At 38.3% G+C, this 17759-nt stretch overlaps 1 pseudogene; it reads right to left on the reverse strand.

Annotated features, from left to right (window-relative positions):
* LOC107696255 (dedicator of cytokinesis protein 4-like) overlaps window positions 1-17759 on the reverse strand; it is an 82311-nt pseudogene that overhangs the window by 20993 nt on the left and 43559 nt on the right.

Consider the following 17759-nt stretch of genomic DNA (forward strand, 5'->3'; position numbering starts at 1 on the left):
GCTCTCTCGCGCTCGCTCTCTCGCGCACACACACGATGCGCAAAACTCCGCATTTGAACAGTCAATAGCAAATACTTAAACTAATAACAAAACAGTAGCTGATTCAGAAGCGCCAGATTGTCATAGCAAAGTCAGAATTACCTCCTCTCCTAGGTTCACGAAACGGTCGTCCATAAAATGCATTGCTGTTCTGTTGTAAGTAATCTTAAAGATTCCTAAATGCATCTACTTTCGGAAGGCCAAATAAAGTGCTTTTGCTTTCGCCTAGAAACACACAGCGTCTCCCTGACATGGCTGCTTCAACACTAACTGCGGTTACTGAAACCACGCCTTCTTTCTTTGCGTGAACATTTGGGCGGCATTACGCAAATATTTCCACATAGTGAGGTAGATATGTGGGGGCGTGTTAGAACGAGCCGTTTTAGAGGGGTGTGGCAGAGTCTTAACTTTGATAAAGAATATCTCTTTGGATTTGAGACTTTAGTCTTTGCAACTTCAGGGATCTTATCTATGCACAATCAGCTTGTAACACTCCAAAGAGAAAGGAAAACTTGAAATCTCATCATATGACCCCTTTAAAACAGAAAACTTTACCTGGGTTGATGTAAAGAGGACTCTCCACGGTCTTGGCCATGCACTGGAGTTTGACGGCCTGTAGAGGGCAGTCTGTGTGCGTGAGGGCAGGCAGGCTGCTCAGCGTGTCGCGGGCCAGATTTGCCACCTCTCTCATGCTGAAGATCTTTAACAGCTCGCAGCACACAGTCGGGAACGATCTCAGGAACACGGCCTGCGAAAACGCCAATAAAAAAGTTATTTAAATACGGAAAACCCAGATTAGTTTGTTTTTAATACATGCTGCAGTATGTTTGTATTTTGTGCATTTGTGTCACTGTACTGCCGCTATCATCTTCCTCCAAGCGCATTTGCACATTGATTTAGTGGGAAAATGTTCCTCTGGCGCGGTAGGGGATGTCAAACAACAGATGTAAGCAAAGGCACTCGCACGCACACACAAATATCGCGGTGACACGAATCTGGCACAGCTCCAGTCGCCTGCATGTGCTTCAGATTATGGCGTGGTGTCCAAAGACGCTTTGTTTTTCTTGGCCGTGTTAATTGAAATCTGCTCTCCTGCTGGGCCGCCATAACAAGAACAGACCTGTGTGAGAGTTCAGTGCGAGTGAATGTGCGAATGTGCTCACACGTCTCCACCGAAAGCAACCTCGGAAAGAACGGGAGCGAGTCTCTCTGCCCATCAGACACACATGGCTCAGCTGACTCTGAGCTCGGCGGGCCGTGATGGTGTGTGGCGGGCCTTTAGCGCGCTCAGCGTGCGTCTCTGTTTGTGTACATCAAGACAGGCTTAACTCTCCATGGGCTGAGCTTTGAACGCTGATATGCTAGCACAGGGCTGCCCAAACTCGGTCCTGGAGGGCCGGTGTCCTGCAGAGTTTAGTTCCAGCTTGCCTCAACACACCTGACTGGAAGTTTCTAGTATGCCTAGCTTGATTAGCTGCATCAGGTGAGTTTGATTAGGGTTGGAGCTAAACTCTGCAGGACACCGGCCCTCCAGGACCGAGTTTGGGCACCCCTGTGCTAGCAGAACAAATCTGGGTGGGGCTGAAAATTAAATACTGTATTCATTAAATGCTCCTAGTGTATGTATTTGTTTTGCTGTAATTGAGTGACAGATTTCTCGAAATGTCCTCACAAATATAGTAAAACTGAACGGTCCAGATTTGTAAAATGGTACCGATATGGGTAAAATATTGTCGTAATCCAATTTCCTTACACATCTTAAATTCTAATCGAAATCAATGTGAAGTCTTGTTTACAGATATAGGGCTAAATTAGTGCCAATACTCTGAATACCCTGAAAATAGATGGTGTATCTGGTGGTATGTATCCATGGACAGTGTTATAATGCAGTGTAATATTGCCAACAAACTCAGGTCATCATAACAGTTTCAATAGCAGACCCAAGTTTGGGTCCATTTGCACTGCAAATCATTTTTATGCAAAAGATTTGAAAAATAACAATTGCAATAGTTAATTAATTTATGCATTTAGCAGACACAAGCGACTTACAGTGCATTCAGGCTATACAGTTTTTTTTTACCAGTATGTGTGTTCCCTGGGAATTGAACCCACGACCTTTTGCACTGCTAACGCAATGCTCTATCACTGAGCCACAGGAACACTAAATAAAATAATATAAGTAGTAGTAATAGTAGTAGTAGTAATAGTTAACTGCAATTTGCAAACAACAATTGCTAATCACAACTGCAGGTTTCTGCATCAGCAAATGACTAATAATGCTAAAATGAGAAACACGTTGTAATCTAATGCTGCATTAGTTTTTAATGAGAAAAATCTATTATTATTTATTATTACTTATATTACATACCATTTCTTATTTTTTCCTTTTTCAATTATTTATTATTATTATTATCTTAATTTTAAATGGACTTAAATTAACCTTTTATTTAATTTTTAATTTTTAAGGTATTAAGGCTTCAAACCTGAAAATACACTGAATATTCCTGAAAACAAATAAGCCATTCAATAATTTTGACTCCTGAAACGGTATACACTTCAAAAGTTTGGGGAAAGAAATTAAAACTTTTATTCAGCAAGGATGCATCAAATTGATCAAGTGACTGTAAACACTTTTACATTGTTCTAAAAAAATCTAATTCAAATGCTGTTCTTTCATGGATCATGTGGCACTGAAGACTGGAGTAATGGCTGCTGAAAATTCAGCTTTGCATCACAGGAATAAATAACATTTTAAAACATTCAAAACAGTTTTTTATTGTAATATTTCACAATATTACTATTTTTATTGTATTTATGATCAAATAAATGCAGCCTAGGTGAGCATAGGAGACGTATTCCAAAAACATTTTAAAATGTTGCAGGCCACAAACTTTTGAACGGTAATGTAAGATGACTGTTTGGATTATAGACCTGGAACTGGTGTAGTATTCTCAAGTGCTAGAATATTAGCTTACTACATACAAAAGAAATGCATGCTGTCTCATCACTCAGTACAGCACATACTTTTTAAAAAGGGTGTAAACTTGTATCCAGTCTACAGGCCTGTGTATGTCTCACCTGTGTGTGTGTGATGGGGCTGATGCCCTTACTCTCATGCGACAGGAACAGGTGGATTGATTTAAAGAGTTCGTGAACAGAGCAGCGAAATTCCTCCTCATTCTGGCCTCCGGTGGCCGCCGCGTACAGACGCCGTGACTGTACAATGTACTTAAACAAGTACTCAGACGCCTGCAGGTATATGATATCAGACAATTGTTATTTAAATAAATATTTAATTGGATTTTTAAAAAAATCCAAACAATCCAAAAAATATTAACCCAGTAAAAAATTCTTAACCCTGTAAACCCTGTTGAGCATCATATTCAATATTTTTATGGCTCTATTTCTCCCAGAAAGATGATATTTAAATGTTTAGTTCCATGATCAAAGCTCTGTTATTTTTATTGTGGGGGCAAATCATATAATGCAATGTAACACAATAATGATTGAAAAATGATCAAATAAACATTCCTCAAAAGCCTGATGGATTATATTTGATGTTCACATTTTAAAACAATAAAAAAAAAATAGTGGAAAAATGATAATCAAGTAAACCAAGTTGCTTCAGTCCAGTAAATGTTCATCTTCAAATATTACTTACAATATAAAAGCTATTCTTACATTTACTTTATCAACATCAGCCAAGATTTCACAACAAAAAGACACATGAACCGACAATTATACAAAAAATTATACTTGCAAATCAATCAGAGGACAGAAGGGATTTAAATGTAACAATGTATTAAATATAATGGCATGCAAAGAAAGAAAGAAAGAAAGGTCAAACCTGGAGACACTTGTGTGAAGTGCATTTTCCGTTTTTAAACATTTCAATCAGAAAGAGCAAAAAAAAAAAAAGGGTTGAAGGGTTCAAGGTAAGAAAGTGGGAACTGCTTTCAAATAACACCTTTGAAGGGTGTAAACGAGCGTGGATACATTTAGAGAATGCGCCTGGTGGTCCCATGGCAGGTCATGAAAGCCGAACGGGCGAATGAAGAAAGAAAAGACTGAATGTTTGTAGCTTAATTGCATGATGAGAAAGAAAAGAGCTTCCTGTGGGTGAGAGAGGCTGGAGAGGTAGATCAGATGCATCAAGAGTATTCATAGCTGCTGGGGAGGAAGCTCAGAAGATCAGCAGGGGGTGAGGGTTAACCCCAACATGATAGGTCGACAGAGATAGGGTGCATATGTCTCCTCATAGATTTGCATACATACTGTAACATACATCCCGAATGAAGCGTATGTTAGTGTTCTCACCTTCAAAACCTGCTGGATCTGTTCCTGGTGCTCGGCATCAATGATACGATCCACATACCACTTCAACACACGGATCAGATCCCTGCAGACACAAACCGTGAATATCAGACATCGAGGGCAATGTTTGTTTAAGTGTGAATGTTGTACGTTTCTGTTTGTCCTGCAGGGAAAATTCATCATATCACAAATATGATACACATAGGCAGCACTCAAGATTTTACGGATCTCCTAAAATTACATCTGCAGGTAAAAGAAAAATGCATGGGAAAATGTTTGCATGCTAATGTTACACTATTCAGTAACTTTACGTTTTTGATGTTTTTTTTAATTCGCTAGTTTGAATTTAGTTTATATTTTTTAGTTATTAATTTCAGTTTAGTTTTAATGGAGAATAAATTGGTTTACACTTTTGTTTAAAAGTTCAAAATAGCAGCATTTATTTGAAATGGAAATCTTTTGTAACATTATAAATGTCTTTACTGTCACTATTGATCAACTTAATGCATCCTTGCTTAAAGTATTAATTAAAAAAAAAATCTTACTGACCCCCACTTTTGAATGGTAGTGTATTTTGCTTGATATCGTTAGTATAGTTTTTGACAAATTATTTTTTTTTACACTGCTAGTGTCAGGGTCCTGCCCTGACAGTAATGTCTGTTCTGGCTTTGTTTAAAGTGTCCTTGTTTGTCTTGTGTCTGAGCACATGGCTTTGTCTTTGCTTATGTTGGCCATGTGCTCCCCTCTACCACGCCCCCTTGTTTAGTCCTAGTCTAGTCCTCGTTAACTTGATTGTGTCCACCTATTCCTCATGTGTTCTGCTCCTTTACAGTGTGCCTCTTCCCTCATGTCTCTGCTGGTTCGTTGCATTAGTTCCTTGTGTGAAGATAATTTTTTGTCAGTCTACTAGTCGTATTAGTAGTGTTATTTTTACACTCCTTGTCAGTCTAGCTTTGCATTTAGTTTTCTAGAGGTTTATTAGGTTTTCTTTGCTTTTTGTTATTTTGCTCTAGTGTAGTTCCTGTCTATATTTTTGTTCTAGTTTTATCAAACCTCTTGTTTGGTTTCTTTCCTTATTTTGATCTTGTCTGTTTTTATTCCAGTTATCGATTCCTAGATTTTGCCTTATGGTTCATTCTTTTGTTTATTTGCTCTCTGCAGTTTGAGTTTGTTTTTCTTTGTTCTTTTCTTTCTAGTCATTGTGCGTAGTCAGAGTTTTATCTTGCTGCTTGTTCTCTCTTGTGGTCTTGTGTTGTGTTATGTCTTGTGTTTGTTCCTGTTCTGTGTCCTGATTCCCCTGGCCGCTGTTCTCAAGACCTGGCTATCTGACTGGACCGATTGCACCACAGCTCAAAGTATCAAGCCCTGGTTTCTCAAGCTGCTGCCTGATCTCCAGTGTTCTCATTATCTGGGGCTGCTCTATCATCCTTGTTCTCCAGCCTAACTTTGTCCAGGTCTGACCTCAGCCATCCTCCTGTTCTCCTGCAGACTGCCCTTTCCTACTGTTTGGACTCACATCATCCCATTCGTTCCGTCTTGTCAATAAACCTCACTCCCTTGATCATTCTGCATCTGGGTCTCTCTCTAGTAAACTGTTGTGACCGCTAGTTTTTGTCTTCATAATATTATTGCATTTAGAATTAAATATAACAATATCCTTGATATTAGTTGTTCAGTGCCCAAATTTAAAGCTATTCTGATTGCTATCTGACTGGTATGAATGTTACTTCAGGGTGATCCAGGAATGTTCTACTCGAGTATAGTAAGTAAATTTATGACACGGCTCTGTGGAATAACTTATTCTGATTGGTCAGTCGCAACATTCTGAGGTATGTTATCGATAACAACTGGTAAAAGCTAATAACACAGGCTCATCCGGGTAACTGAAGTCGGCGCTATACGCATGCTAGGAGCAGTTTTTCTTTGTGGATGCTTTTGCGCTTGGTTAGCTAATAAAATACTAAAACTTGATTCAATATTATGTGTACAATTATTTAATGTCACCCTGGTATCGCGGACTCGCTCTCTTGTTTCATACAAACACAGCTGCTGCCAGGGCCGGATTTACGCATAGGCATTCTAGGCACGTGCCTATGCTCACTCGTCCAGGGGGGGCCCAAACACAATGAAGAGATGTATAATATTTTTTTGTTATACTATGGGCTATCTACAACAGTAAAAGAACCAAAGCAGAAGACACTGAGCAAATGAATATAACAAACAATAATTTTAAAAATGACAAACTATTTCCATGTCTTCCACCTTTTTTCCACGCTTTCCTTCTCCCGTTCCCTCCCACAGATGCACACAGACAGTAGTTACAGACACGCACACATGCGGAGACACGGACAGAATCTTGTCAGCGCTGCGGCTGCCCCGCGAATTTATCAATAAAATAGTTTCGCAGCTGAAAAGCTACATGACATTTCTCAGTAGCGAGGTTCTTGAAGCAGTTCAACTTAAAGATTCGCTATTAGTAGACTCTGCTGCTGCTGAACACTGCTGAGAGACGCACAGACGCACGTATTTACATGCACTTAATCTCTCCCTCTCTCTCTTTCGCTCTCTCTCTAATAACTGTGTTAGACTGCATTAATAACTGTGTTAGCCTGCATATCAATGGCTCAAGCCTCTGTTATTAGCTCTAAAATGACGTTTTGGAATTTGCAATGGAATGTTTGCAGAAAATTAGCTAGTTCAACACACACGATATTTCAGGACGGAAACATGTCAAATGTCTTGAAACAAATGATCTGAACAATGTCTTGATGTGTGGTTGGGACTCCAGGCCGTTAAAATTATTAGAGAAATAATGCACTCCAGAAGTGGTACGCCCCGCATATTAATGGAATGGTCTTTCTCAGTTCTCAAACAAATTAAGAACTACATTTCGATTTTTATTGACTCAATGCAAGCGCTTATTGCGATAGAAAACACTGTAACGGTTTCACTGATTAAGAAATATTTTTGTTTGTTTGGGTGGTGGTAATATTAGGCCTATTATATTAATAGGGATGGGGGGCCCAAATTTTTTTTTGCCTATGTCACGAAAAGAGGTAAATCCAGCCCTGGCTGCTGCCATTTTGTGACGATTGTTTTATACACTGTAATGGATTATAAGATAACTAACATACTGGTAAGATTTTAAAACAGTTTTGTCTTAAATCAATATCTTTTATCGCCATGTCTCTGCTTCGGGTCGGGGTCCTGATCACCCTGTTGGGGGTTATTCTGCAATAACATCATCCCTTACCTGGCACATCCTTTATATCTTAAAAATTTGCTCATGCTGCTAACAGGTTTTGAAAGTTTTGGAACTGATCACCGGAATCAGAGGGCGCTGGCAGGCTGAATGTTTTTCCAAGATCAATAAATGTCCTTAGCGGTCCTCTGTATCCCATGAAGGGGCTTAAACACTCAGGCGATGAAACGTCTGAGATGTTAAGTGATGGTAATAATGAATCAGTGGCTTTAGAGTGCACAGGTCTTCATGAATACTTGATGCAGCTGCCAGCAAACTTTGTAAACAGGCTCTGAACGCTCCGAGTTAATGGTCTCTGTTGACAGTCAAAATGTCCTTAGGGTTCAACTGATTGAGATCTGTGTCAGAAGGACTATAGTTCAGTGGATGGTGTGTAAGTTACAGTAGGTCAAAATCTTAGAAAACCTGAGAAATAGTGAGGATAGTTTATTTTTGTTTAAACATTTCTTTTTCGCTGCATTGGTTAATTTATAAAGTAAGATGTTGTGATTAATAACAAACGAAAAAAAATAATTGGAGGAAAACTGGGTCTTTGATGAAGCTCTTGTTGATTTTGGAAGCCCAGGAGAGTAATTTGGCCATAAGGAGGAAAATGTTAACATTCCCAGCATGGGATTGCAATTAATGTTAACTACAGCATAATACCAGCTCTCATTCCCCCTAACGATTTCCTTTCAAATCCAGTTAGATCTTAATTAAACACACTGTACCACCTCACTACTCTTAAGATATGTTGTGATTGTAATATTTTCAAGGTAGTTGATTTTAGCAGAGTCCAAAAATATCAACTGTAATCAAGTATATCAACTATATCTTTATATTATTTATCCTAGTTATATTTGACTACTGACTACTAATCTGACTACTGACTACTATCTGACTACTAATATGAGTATTTTTTCTAAAATACACAGAACTCAGTTCAGTTGAATTAGATTCAATTTTGTTCTGTCCCAATCCGTGTATCATTCGTTTTTTCATATTTAATATTGAATGAAGAAAAATTTGAAAATGGTTCCTTTTTCGTTTTTTCATTTGAAAAAATCACCCCTCGTTCAGGGGTGGAAAAATTAATAAACAGCTTGTATATTTGAATATATACTTGAATATATACTTGAATATATATTTTTACAACTGCAGCAGCGGAGGACTATTAGGCCCCGATCAGACATAACACATTTTTTGCAGTGAGAGGTGCCTTTTTAAAAATTATTTTCTATTGACTGTGAGCGTTTTGTGTTCCACTGTGGTTACGGAAGCTTACAGTTGCTTGGAAATGTCCAGAGACTGCAATGACAGGACAGCTGATTTGGTGGTTGCCTAGCAACATAAAAAACACAGCACACTGCTCTTTTCTAAATGTAAAAAAAGTCAACCAAAAAAAGGCAGTGTGGCGCACCTCGCATTTTCAAACCTGAAAAATGTGTTCTGTCTGATCGGGTCCTTACTCTGCCGCGAGAAACTGAGGAAGAACTGATGACGGCCGTTTTGATGTTCGGCTGACCAATCAGCAGAAAGGGGCGTTTCATTCCCGCCCACATGCAGAGATTGAACATTCAAGCTATTTATCCATTTTCTACCCCTGAACGTTAAAATTAAAAAATCAAGATTAATTCTTTTTTAAAATGTATTTATTTTTCTCTTTTCAAAAAACCTTATTGCCCTGCTGTAAGGACTATAAGGACCTTTGAAATAAATGAAATCATTTGGCAAACTATAAAATGCCAACAAGACCTGACTGGAACTACATTAGCTGCACGGTTCATAAAAAATGAACCGTGCAAATGAAATGAATGCACACCTTCATCAACCAGCTCTTCAACCAATCAGAATCAAGCATTCAGCAACCCTGAAGTATTACTATTAAAATAATGTAATACAGTGATGCAATCGTGCATGTCCCTTTAAATGCAAATGAGCTGCTGCTCCCCGCCCCCTTTTCCAGAATAAGGCTGTAAAGGCACAGCCTTATTCTGGAAAAAAGGGCGGGGAGCAGCAGCTCATTTGCATTTACTTCAGAGACTTTAGGAATACTGACACACAGACTGAACCCAGCGGCTCTGTTTTTTCAACTCTCATCACCACAGTATCCATCCTGACTGCAGATTAGTGTGTCTTTGAGCATGCTGGGAGAAACAGCGCTGTGTGAAGGTGTGTGTGTGTGTGTGTGTGCGTGTGAATGGTTACAAAGCAAATAACATTAAACTGAAAATAGGCTGTGAAAAAAAAACTGTCTGAAATCCATAGGGAACATATCAAGTGGGATTTTCTTGGCTCTTTTGAAACACAATGGTTTGAAATAACATGTAAACATACTCTTGATGCACACAATGCAAAATAATAAAATAAAATAATAAAATAAAGTTGAATGAATTTAGGCATCACAACATAAGAAATGTAAAGATACACTTAATGGACACAAAACAAAACATGTAAACATACTTAAAGCTCACAATGCAAAATAAAATAATAAAATAAAATAAAATAAATGATATAGAATAAACAAATTATATAAAATATAAAAATACACTTAATAGACACAATGCAAAAAAAAAGAAAGCAAAATAATAAAACTAAACTAAACTAAAATAAATAAATAAAATAGTGTGAATTTAGGCATCACAACATTATAAGAAATGTAAACATACTTAACGCACAATGCTAAATAAAATAAGTAATGCAAGCACACTTAAAGCTCACAATGCAAAATAAAATAAAATAAAAAAGAAGGAGAGAAATAGAGCAAGAATAGAGACTGAGACAGGGAAAGACATGGTGAGACAGAAACACGGGACAGCATTAAGGGACTGGGTGACGGGAACAGCGCGAGAGTGAGTATTTTGCAAGCCGCCCACATCCACCTCAACTCTGACATGATGCTCCACATCACTGCCCACACACAACAACACAACCACACGCCTCATTACTGACAGACAGCACGGCCAGAACACACCACACACACACACACACACACAAGTGGTTAGGAAGAAAAAGATAGGAGAGGTTAAAACAACATTAGGAGGAAAAGAAAAACAAAGTCAAACTTTTGAGGAGCGTCGACCTATTGAATTATACTTGAGATCTGAACCACAATTTGACAACACACATTACCTTCCTGATCACACATACAGTGCAACAACTGCATTGTCAGTAAAATGAAACAGGTTATGACAGATGAAAGCAAGACTACGCTGTGCTTTGGGCTTGACATACATCTCCCTCTGCGCTGAGAGGACCTGAGAAACTCCATGGGTTACAGTACACAAGGCCTGGAGCTCAACATAAAACACCTTTTATCTTTCTGTGTTACCAAACGCATCTCTCCCAAAAGCATGACATGCTATTTCAGATAAATGCCACAGGAGCTCCAGGATTTTTTGAGTGTTTCAAAACTCGTACAATTCACTGATACATCATTTTTACATGTGTAGCATGTTTAAAAGTGCTTGGAATTGCTATAGACTTCCCGATACTATATTACGCTGTATTATATTTAGCTGGCGTTTTGATATGCATTGCAATTTTTTGTGTATATCAGTATATATGCAAGTATTTTTTTTTCATGCATTTAGCATTTTATGCATTTTGGCTCTCAATGTCCAAGATGCTGACTTTTGTTTAAATACTTCAAATATTTATTTATAAAATAGTATAATTATAAAAGTATGGCTTAAAAAATGTCAACAATTAAAAATAAAATAAAACAATGCTAACAACTAATTTAATAGCTTCAAAAATACAAATAATAAAATTACACACATTAAAGGGTTAGTTCACCCAAAAATGAAATTAGTCCATAAATTACTCACCCTCAAGTCATCCTAGGTGTATATGAATTTCTTCTTTCAGACGAATCCAGTCGGAGTTATTTATGGGCTAATTTTCATTTTTGGGTGAACTAACCCTTTAAGAGCAATAAAACACGGAGTGGTTTTGTCAAAGGGCTTAAGCTACTAAAGCTTTCCAAAAATAGAGCAGCGAGTTTTTTCACCAACATTAATGCTGTTTGATTATTTGTAATGACATCATTGACAGAGGCAGGTCTCTTTAGGCTGCATTTACACTGCAAGACTTTTATTTTGATATGACATGTTTTGTCTGTGTTTACATAAAGTTCATGCTGTACGAGCATTTGAATTTTTTTGAATTTTTCTCGCAAGATGAATACCTAGAACATGTCATTTTTAACTTCAGGCTTCTTTTAACTTGACACATGTACTCATATGTGAGACGACACAGAAGACATGAGCACGGTGAAAATGGTGAAAGATGTGCATCAAGTGCATTTACATAGAAAAACAATGGAAAAGAAGCACAAAGTCACGAAAAAATGTTCTGTGCCAGCTGACATACCTACTGCTGCAGAAAGTGTTTTTCATCAGTGACAATTTAAAAAACATTTGTCTTATAAATTGCGATTTGTAACATTATTGTGTTTACCTGTAGGAAAGGGCACCAGCGAAGTGGTTCTCGATGTAGTTGTCCATTACAGGTTTGAAGAGCTGGAATTTGCTGTCCTGCAGCAAATTTATAACGTGCACCTGAGGAGAAAAAGAAAAGCATCACTTCAATAAAGCTGTAAGCATATCCATAGCAAAATTATTATCATAATTTAAGCTAAATAAGTCCCTTTGGCTTTGGCAGAGTTTATTTTGCATTACTGACCAGCAGAATCAACAACAGCCGAATCACTTTCCAAATCACCTGTAAGTGTACCAATCTCTGGTGAATCAATCATGTGGCAGATCCATTAAATCCACTGGCAGAATCAACTGTTAATGTACATTATCCTGCTTATTATACTAGATTAATCATATGATATAAGGATAGGAGTTGGATAATAGCAAGAAAAGTCTAAGATGAGATAACATGAATTACCTTTGGTGAATCATAAGGCAGTAAATCAATTATTGTTGAATCAACTTGCATCACATCAACCACTGAAACCATTGAAACAAACGCTGGTGAATCAACTTTTCAAATGGGCTATGACCCTTTTAAGGTGCCATTTCCATGATGAATTGAAATTATTTTATGTGAAATAGGCCGAAGTAGGCCGTGGAATGATATGACACATAAAACTAGCACAATGTAGCATTTGGACCAATCAGACACACAATTTTTCATTAGATTTAACAAATCAATTATTCATTAGATTAACAAATAATCACAGACCAATAAACATACTGGGTGCCAGCATGTCTGGGAATGACCCCAGGCCCTTGGTTACCATGGCAACCAGGACCCCTCAGCCAGATCAGATAAACTTTTACGACCTAAAAGTATGTAGAGAGAATCTTCCTCCTACTCAGTTCTCTCTGAAACAGACACATACTGCTATAGGAAATGACTTCGTTCTTACATTAATTCATAGACAAATTTTTCTATGACTTTCCTATCATGCATATCCCCAGGTCTTTTGTGTATGATTACTACCTCCTTGTATATGGTCTTGTATATTGTATACTATTTTAATGCATGCTTATGACAGATCACTAGTTAATGTAAACTCACCTATACCATGTTTGGCCTCTATGAATTCGTCTTCGGATTATCTAATTGAGCGTGTATATAATATGTGGATACCTATGCAACATATTAGTGTTCTAAGAATCTTCAATAGTTTGCATATCAACATCCAATCCAGTTCCATATGCAAATTACCATGCTAGAGACAAAGGATCGTAAAATTTACCTCCAAAGCTACCATTCCTCATTGGCTCACTCAAATCCTGAGGGTGTGACATCGTCACCCTTTATAGATCACTGATCACTAATCAGCGCGGTTCTTTTAGATTCAGGAATTCCAGGAGAAGATGCTGAGCTAAGAGTCTTCAAAAAAAACACCCTAAGCGCGTGCCAGGCTCTGGCCTAGTCTTTCCATTCATCAAGATCCTCTGACTCAAATTGGTTCTTTCTCATCAACTAACTTCAGCAGAGACCAACTGGAGCCCCAAAGTGCATCAGGACTCTTTTTCAAACAGACGAGACGTGCAAGTATCAAACTTAGTTTTATTCATTGATACATTAAGTATCATTTGCACCTTTTTACAAAAGTGTGTTTGAACTAAGAAACTGATGTTTCCTTCAGGCTGTAGATCTGTTGAATATCAAATTATACCATAGCTTCATGTCTTTATTTCTCTTCTCTTTACTGCTTAAGCTTTAACCCCTTTTTCCTATGCCAACTGTATGCGTGTGTGTATGTTAGACTAGTTTAAGTGTTTATGTAGTTAATAAAGTCTTACTTGTATCACACTTGAGGTTGTTCATTGTTTGCTCATAACTGGAGTCCCTAATCATGCAGATTTTTGCTACATGCTCGGAGTAGTATTGTACAGTAAGAAAGTTATTTTCCTTAACCAGGAAATTAACGTTCTTAGAAGTGACAGACAGTTGACACTGAGATGTCAAGTAAATACTTACAGCAGATCTAAATATTTATATTTAATTATAACTAGTTATAATTAATTATTCATATTTCCCCTTTGAGCTGATTCGCTACAACAGCTATGTAGTAAATCGGTTTGTCCAAGACAACAATTGTTTTTCTTTTTGGTAACAGGCAGAAAAATGCAGCAGCTGAATCAGGTGTTCCAGAGAACTGTGTAAAAAGTAAAGTTACTGTACAAAACACGTCCTAAAAGAAAAGCCTAAAAGAACGAATCAAGCAGAGTTTATTTCAAATGTGCTTTCGGATGTAGAAGTGCTTTGGATGTGAGGATGTGAGGACAGGAGTTGGATTATACCAAGAGAAGTCTAAACTTTTTTGAGCAATGTTGCTTGGGCACTTTCCCATTGAGAATGGGCATCAAATTTCTATCTGGATACTTTAGATCGGTTGTGGGCCCTGTGTCTCACCTGGTTGCCCATTGACTGCAACAGTGCCCAACAACATTACTCAAAAATTCCCCCATGTATCATCACCTTTAGATGGATTTTATGAGTTGCCATATTTGGCAAGTAACTGTGGTAACACAGAGGAGGATAGATGAGGAAAGTATCTTGTACTCATTAATGGCAAGAAACCGTCTCCTTGCGGAAGAGATGGATGAGTTTGTATGAGTTCGCAGTCAAAATATGTAGAGTATCTGTGGAAACTAGAAACTTGAGAGCAATGCAGTGTCTACATTTCATATATTCACCTTCATAAGGTTTGAACAGAACATCACTCACCAGGCAGTCAAACACTTTTAGTCCATACCGCTGGGGACTCTCGTCTAAAATCCCAAACAAGGTGTCCAGAGTGTCCTGTAAAAACTATACAAAGACAATCAATTGTTACAGAGAGACAAAAATTTTTTCTTTTTTGGAAAATATTCCATGCAATGTCTGCAGATTCAGTGGTAAAAGCAAGTTGCTGTATGTGGTTTATACCTTAACAATTTCAGTGCCATCAATGTCCTTCAGTTTGGAGAGGCAGTCAATGATTCTGTCCGGATGGACTCTCCATTTCAGCAGGTCCAACATGTCACCTGAAAACAATATAAGAAATGTGCACTTTTGAAAAGAAACTATTTAAATTGGGTTATTGATAAAGTGTCTGAATCAGTCTTTTGGTAGATCTGTTAAATCCACTGGCAAATTAAACGTTAATGAATCAACCACTAGCGAAATAACAACTAACAAATCAAATGCTGGCAAATCAACTATATACTTCATATCAGTAGTTGCCGAATCAACCATTAAAGAATTAACAATTACCAAATCAATTGTCTGCAAATAAACTGTTGATGAATTCTTTGTTGACAAATCAATTGTTGAATAATCCAACACTGGCAATTCAACTGCTGGTGAATCAAATGTTGCTGAATCAATCACTGGCGAATCACCTAGGTGAATCAACCATCATTACTGGGAATCAACTGTTGGGCGAATCCATCAGTAACAAATCAACGATTGGCGAATCAACTGTAGGTGAATCAACAATCATCACTGGTGAATCAATTGTTGGTGAATCAATTGGTACCAAATCAACAGCTGGCAAATCAACTTTTGGTGAATCAGCTGGTACAAAATCAACCATTTGCGATTCAACTGTAGGTGAATCAATCGTTAGTAAATCAATCACTGTTGAATCAAATATAGGTGAATCAACCATCATCAGTCTATCTATCGCTGGTGAATCAACTGGTACTGAATCAACAACCGGCAAATCAACTACTGTAGGTGAATCAACTGTCAACAATAGTGAGTCAATCGCTGACAAATCAACTTCTGTTGAATCAACCAGTACAAAATCACCCATTGTCAAATCAACTGTACGTGAACCACTGTCAGCCGCCAGTTGCCCGACTTGCACTCCCGTGGCATCTGCTGTTGCTTAGCAACCAAGACTCGCACTCTCCATGATGACACAGAGGTTTCAGCAAAAGGTAAATGGATTTCCAGCACCAAAAATCGCTTGCAGTAGCTCTGCTACTATTCCTGTACAGCTACGATCAGCTGTTCCTCCATCTTGGCTGAGCTTTCAATGTTGTTACAGAAAAGGTGAAGCTGACTGGTTGGTTCTTGTCACATGACCTGCAGTGTGCTTGCAGCATTCTGAAAAGTTCGGATTTTTTCATCTCGCTGTGGCATAGAAGTGCCTCTGAAAAATGAGTGTGTCGCAGCGCATGAGCGTCGCGACCGTGTCACTTCTATCATGAGCGCGTTTGCCGCACATTTACATTTCAAATAAACAACTTGAGCGAGCAAAAGACGAGACCTGAACAGCCCCTGAGAGGTCTTCCAAATATTTACATGGAATATGTAGGATAGCTACATGCAATGGGACAATGTGAGAATGATTTAAAAAAATAAAGTAATTGAACTAAATACTTAAACTTACAACTTGACAAAAGTGGTTTTGTCTATAGTTCACAATCTGACCGATATAGTTCAAAGATCAAGCTAAAAAAAAAAAACAGCTAAACTTTAAAAGCCTGAAGCTTGAGACTGAGTATAGTTGCAATATAAACTGAATCTAACTTGTGTTCAGTGGCTTTGGTTAAATAACAGCCAGATGGCCGTTGATATGTGTGCAGTTGGGTGAAGGCACAGCAGAGCCGCAGAGAGACTGGGCGAAGCTCCAAGGTCAACAGAGGCAGGTGTGGGCTCAGCCCGCTGTGATCTCTGGTCCAAATGCAGGCCTCTCTGTTTTTGCCACTATTACCATGACATTCACACCTGCTGAAGGGCTCAGATCGATATATATATCACAATATCAACGTCATGATGCAGACGGGGCCATATGGCACAGAGACAAGGTATTTCTGAAATCACCGCTCTTCTAACAGACATCAGACTGGATGGGATAGATCTGAGATCTTGACTGAGACATTAATTTCCATTACAGATTCACTTGCTGGAAATGTATATATTTTTGTGTTTTTTCGTGATGTGTTTATGCCAGATCAGGTTTAACTTAATCTAAAATCTTAAATCCAGATAACTTAATTTAGTTTTATGGCATATTGTAAGGAGGAACATTCTCACCATTCTGAGTGAGTTTAGTGGAGCAGAGAGACGACTGGATCCAGAAAGACTCTTTGCTGTTCTTTATTGTCTGGTTGTTGCCCGGCTGGGGGCTGGCTTTGGAAAATGGCAGTTTGAGGTACCGAGAGGGATCCTGAAGATCAGCTGTCTCTTCACACTATTGTGAGGGAGACAGTGAAGTTCAAAAGATACAAAAATGTCACTAAAACACAACAGATACTCACAAAGACACCATGGATATCACTTTGTATTAAAAAAAGGGTTGGCCACCCCACTCACAACTGCTGCTTCTATCTCTTTTTTCTTGACAAGAATTGCATTTATTTAGTTGCAGAATTGTGTTTATTTAGTTGCAGAACATCTTTACGTCCACATCAAACGGGAGACTTTTCAGATGCGCACTCAACTTCACCTCAGCATGAGGCGTTAGTCAAATGAGCGCAAAAAAGGTACAGGTGATGCGGGAGCTTCAGTAGAACAACGGTGAGATGTTGTCAGGCCGTATGTCAGTAAAAACAAATTTTCCTGTCCTGTCAGCCGTTATACTGTGCTCGTAGCACGTGTTCTTCAGTTGCACACACAAATGTAGTGGCATGCGCTGTATATCACTTCATATTAAAGCACAAATGAAACTACGAGCATGCAATGTCGTAGTTATGTCGTCAGT

The sequence above is a fragment of the Sinocyclocheilus anshuiensis genome, unplaced genomic scaffold, assembly GCF_001515605.1.
Source record: "Sinocyclocheilus anshuiensis isolate Anshui unplaced genomic scaffold, SAMN03320099.WGS_v1.1 scaffold778, whole genome shotgun sequence".
NCBI lineage: Eukaryota > Metazoa > Chordata > Actinopteri > Cypriniformes > Cyprinidae > Sinocyclocheilus > Sinocyclocheilus anshuiensis.